We start from the raw sequence: 6,000 nt of genomic DNA on the forward strand, positions 1-6,000 counted from the left end.
CATCAACAGAAGGCTGAAAAGATCACACCCCCTGGACCTGAGAAGTGACCTAAATTAAAGTAACTAGTAGCAATAAAGGCATTTAGCCACTTCAATAGTTGAGGTACCTTCATAAATGCGCTATAGACTTCACGACAAAAGCTGAAATAAAACTATATTAAACAAGTAAGAAGACTCTAGTCGAGACTGCTCGACTAGGAGATACCCTGAACCCTCCAAGCTGATATTCTTATCATTGTGCACTTCTTTTATGCACGCACACATACATACACATGCATCCACCCTCAGGCGCCTGCGCTCTGCTAACTGCGCAGTAAGCAGCGACTGCGCTTGGGCTGCGCTGCAGTGTGGGCAATAGTATGAGAATTTACTTGGTGAATAACTTCTTTTGTAAACACACGATCTTAATGAATTTGCAGGGCTTAATTATATGGTCAAAATGTATGTACATTCCAAAGCACAAGTCCCTAGTACTTGAAATACGTTTTTTACAAATTGGAGGCGAAGGGAGCGTGGTATCCAAAATCTCTTGATTACAAAATGTTTGTATTCATCATATGTATATACACAGTAAATCTGAAGTCTTCACGTCTAATAGTACTCCGATAAGGCTTAAAAAACAAAATCAATTTTTCGATTATTCTCGATAAAAAAGTTATCGGATGAGTTATCGAAAAAATAAAGCAAACTCGTACTGCGTATGGTATACACGAGTATGCACACAAAATTTCAGCTCTCTAGCTCTTATATCTTCTGAGATCTCGGTGTTCATACGGACGGACGGACGGACGGACAGACGGACAGGGCTATATCAACTCAGCTAGTCGTGCTGATCAAGAATATATATAATTTGTGGGGTCTGCGATGATTCCTTCTGCCTGTTGCATACATTTTAACAAAAACATTATACCCTGATTTCCCATTTTCAATGCGTTCAGGATATAAAAAAAAAAAAAAAACAAGAAAGAAAGCTCTAGTCGAGACTGCTCGACTACGAGATCCCCTGAACCCTACAAGCAACTGATATTTCAATAATAATTAGCAAACACACACGCACACACACACACACATACACATACAAACAAACACACGCATATACACACACTCACATATACAGGCGATTGCGCTCGGGATGCGCTGCAGTGTTGGCAATATAATGAAAACTTATTTGTTGAATAATTTAATTTCTAGACGTACGATCGTAATGAAACTTTCAGAACGTAATCATAATGTTAATGTATGTGTATACCGAAGCACAAGTCTCTAGTATTTGATATACGACTTTTAAAAAGATGAGGGTGAGGGGGTGGATTTAGGGGTGGGGGGTAAATTTTAACAAAAACCGAAATTGTATAAAATTCATCTTAATATACATTTTAAATTTGGAGACTCTAGCTTGAAAGATGTAGGAGATATAATTCTTTAAGTGATCTTCGATAAGGTTTTTTATCGATAAAAAAATATCGGAATGAGTTATCGTTTTTTAGTGATAAACTCGATCTGCGCGTGATATGTACGGACATTTTAAAAAAAAGTTGAAGTCTCTAGCTCTTATATCTTCTGAGATCGACGCGTTCATACATACGGACGGACGGACGGACGGACGGACGGACAGACAGACGGACAGGGCCAAATCGACTCAGCTTGTCGCCCTGATCAAGAATATATATACTTTGTGGGGTCTGCCACGCCTCCTTCTGCCTGTTACATACTTTTAACAAAACCATTATACCCTGATTTCCCATTTTCAATGGGTTCAGGGTATAAAAAAAAAAAAAAAAAATCATTGTCCAATAGGTTTAGTAGTTTTTAAGTCTTTTCAAAAAGGACAAAACGGCGAAACGGGTATTTCACTCAACCAATACTTATTCACTTCGAAACGTAGTATAAATATATAAAAACATAGAACATGGTGTATGAATCATGGAGCACGGAACATGTTGCCCAGCTAGAGCTGCTGGGGCACACTGCCATCAAACTTTACATACATAACAAATCCAACAGGTTTTTGCGCAGACTTAGCATAAAGCGTGCCAGTCCTGTCGACGAATTAACATTTTGATTGGATTTTCCAATATTGCGCCATATGGCAGAGTTGGGAGCTCTGCAATTGACTTTGATGACTGACTGGGGCGCCGTGTTTATGTTCTTTTTTGATATTTCAACAAGCATAGAGCATTTGCAAAGTACTCGATAAGATAAACCGTTTTTTATTGTTTATGCAAAAAGTCTAGCGACCTCAGAATTGTTTATTGAAATCGAATTCCCATATGGTTAAATGTGACAAGTCATCGGAAAGCCCTTAGTTTATGTGGGGAGCTGCTTCCACGACCTCAATATCAGCATTGGCAACATCTTCAGGAGCTTTATCGGCATCTGCGGCAGGCGCAACTGTGCTGGCGGCGACCACGACGCGAGGAGCCCAAAAGCGGCTACCGAAGCGTCTGGGTCTGACCTGACCGTATCCGCCCCAATATGGGTTAAAGCCGTATGGGTTATACGGGCCATAGTTCTGGGCACCGAACTGTCCCCAGTACTGGGGGTTAACTAAGGGAAGAATGGGACGAGCAGCAACAGCGGGCAGTACGCCCGCTGGGTCTTCTTCAACAGCAGCTACGGCAACTGGTTGATTGACAATGGCAGGTTGGACGGCCAGCTTGATTAGCGGCTTGCGCAAGAGTGGTGCACGAACACTGAGACTTGGTGTCTGCGCCGCCACAACGGCCATCAAGGTGATGAAAACAAACGATTTGAGGCAACGCATTTTGGATTACGAGTCCTGTCCTCAACTGATTCCGAATTGCACAGTTGGCTGCTTTTATCGCAAAACGAGTACTTCACTTTTTTCACGCATATTGGTTCAATTAATTTCACTGAACCCACCAATTGTTATAATTCAAACGTGCATATTATGCGAATCTCAAGCGTCATGCGGTCGAGTTATTTGCTTAGCTTGAGGAAAATTGACAACGGGTTGCCAATAGAACAAGTGTTTCTTTGTTTTTCTAGAAATAATCCAAAAACAAGTCTGCAAGTCAGCTTAAAAAGCTGTTCAAATAAAACTTCAGTTTTGTACCGTCGCACTCTAATTGGCTTCGTTTTAAGCGCTAAAAACGGCTACAAACCCAAAGGCACAATTTTAAGTAGCAATAGAAAATTTGTTTCTGAAGCTAAATAACTTTCTTTAATAAATCTTTTTTAGCATCATGCTTTCTGTTCGATCTGCAGTGTAAGTGAGCATCAGTGAATCTATTGATTTAAATTATTTTACTATTAAGGAAGGTATGCAAGCATAATCTGAATACTATATCTCAGGTATAAGTACTAAGTATTTATTGGACGTCTAAAATCAATCATTATTGCCAAGTCTATATACTCTTTGAACTCTGTAAACAAGCATTGAAACAATAAACCAGTAAGAACACTCTAGTCGAGACTACTCGACTAGGAGATACCCTAAGCCCTCCAAGCTGATATTCTAATCATTCTGCACATATGTATGTACATACATATGTATGAATCCGCACGTATAAAATCGCGCTCTACTAACTGCGCAGTAAACAGCGACTGCGCTTGGGCTGCGCTGCAGTGTAGAAAATATTATGAAAATTTATTTGTTGAATAATTTCTTTTGTAGAAATATAATTTTAATGAAACTTTCAGAACGTAATCATAATTTTCAAATGTATGTACATTCCAATGCACAAGTCTCTAGTACTTGCGTTTCTTACAAATTTGGGACGAAGGCGTGGTATGTAAAATCTGTAAGCTACAAAATGTTTGCATTCAACATGAAGTCTCCAGGTCTGAAAGAGTTCAAATGAGGCTGAAAAAACAAAATCAATTTTTCGATTATTCTCGATAAAAAACTTATCGGATGATTTATCGAAAAAAAAAATACAAACTCGTACTCGTACTGCGTATGTTATACACAAGTATACATGCCAAGTTTCAGCTCTCTAGCTTTTTATCTTCTGATGCCCGTTACATACCTTTTCACAAACCCATTTTACCGTGATTTCCCATTTTCAATGGGATCAGGGTATAAAAATAGATAAATCCGGAAACTAAACCAAAGCATGAACAGGGCGGACAGCGAGATAAACTAATTAATAAATTTAATCAAGCTTGATTATCTCAGTCAGCGACAGCTTCAGATAAGTAGGGCAAAAATCGTATATACATACATGTTATCGATGTAATTGCCAATTGACGTCATATGTTTATATTCATACATATTGTATGTATATATATATGGATATAAATATACCAATAAGAGTAGGCATAACAGCCAAACGATCTGCATGGCGTAACGAAAATATTGTCAAACCAAATTTAGAGAATTATAGAAACTTCTTATAAGCAATGCCTGATGATGAGGCTGTCTTATTAAGGAATACAAGCGTGTCGGTATTTATGAGTGCATAATTCCGTTTCTCCGAGGCAAATAATCTGGCTGCTCTGGCTGAAGCATAAAATATTTTGTTTTTGTTCCACGGGACATTATTATCTGATAAAGACGTACAGACTTACAGTCCACTCAGCGTTTATTTTAAGTCTACGGGTTTGAAACAAAGCTATTCCACTAATTAGGTTTACTCAACTAGTTATACCCTGAGCCCATTGAAATTGGGAAATCAGGGTAAAATGATTTTATTGAAATGTACATAACAGGCGGCGTGGCAGACCCCACAAAGTATATATTGCTGAGTCAATATAGGCCTGTCCGTCTGTTTGTCTGTTCGTCCGTCCGTCCGTCCGTATGTTTGAACGCGTCGATTTCAGAAGATATAAGAGCTAAAGACTTTAAAGTTGTTTCCTAGGTCCGTGTATATCACGCGCATATCCTACACCTTATGCTTCCAAATTTTAAATGTATACTTATGTGTATTTTATATAGTTTCGGTTTTTGTTGTAATTTCAACCCCACCCCTATATCCACCCCTTCACCCTCACCTTTGTAAAAGACGTATTTCAAGTACTAGAGACTTGTGCTTTGGAATGTACATACATTTGGACATTGTGATTAAGTTCAAGAAGTGCAGAGTGATTAGAATATCAGATTGGAGAGTTCAGGGTATCTCCTAGTGAGCAGTCTCGACTAGTCTTCTTACTTATTTTTTTATAATTATACCCTGAACCCATTGAAAATAGGATATCAGGCAAAAGGAATCATCGCCGACCCCATAAAGTACATATATTCTTGATCAGCACGTATGGTATACACGCAGTACGAGTTTATCATATTTTCGAATCGAAATATGGATTTTGTTTTTGAGCCTCATTGGAATACTATCAGACGTAGAGATTTAAGATTTACTGTGTGTATACATATGATGAATACAAACATTTTGTAATCAACAGATTTTGGATACCACGCCCCCTTCTCCGCAAATTTGTAAGAAACGCAAGTACTAGAGACTTGTGCGTTGGAATGTACATACATTTCAAAATTATGATTACGTTCTGAAAATTTAATTAAGATTGTATGTCTACAAAAGAAATTATTCACCGAATAAATTCTCATACTATTGCCCACACAGCAGCGCATCCCAAGTGCAGTTGCTGCCTACTGCGCAGTTAGCAGAGCGCGGGCGCGTGAGGGTGGATTCATATGTACATATGTATATGTACGTGCATAAAAGAAATACAGAATGATAAGAATATCAGATTGGAGGGTTCAAGGTATCTCCTAGTCGAGCAGTCTTAACTAGTTTTCCTACTTGTTTTTTTTTTTTTTTAATTTTTTAATAATAATCTACAACTTACCCACGACTTAATAAGTCTCCAATGTCAAGTTTGAGAAATTAATGGGTTGCAGTTCGATTATTCAGTAGATCTTTTATAGAGTAGCATCAATCGTTACAATCTACGTCTTACGAGCGCGCCACATAATTGTTTATTTTATTTATTTATTACACATCCGAGGGAGCACACGGAAAATGTAAATGGTTTTTAATGTTATCTTATGTTTAACTGGATTCGGTCGATACACTTGAA

Source organism: Drosophila navojoa, chromosome 4 (genome assembly GCF_054131105.1).
Source record: "Drosophila navojoa isolate 15081-1374.11 chromosome 4, UAZ_NAV_1.0, whole genome shotgun sequence".
Classification (NCBI taxonomy): domain Eukaryota; kingdom Metazoa; phylum Arthropoda; class Insecta; order Diptera; family Drosophilidae; genus Drosophila; species Drosophila navojoa.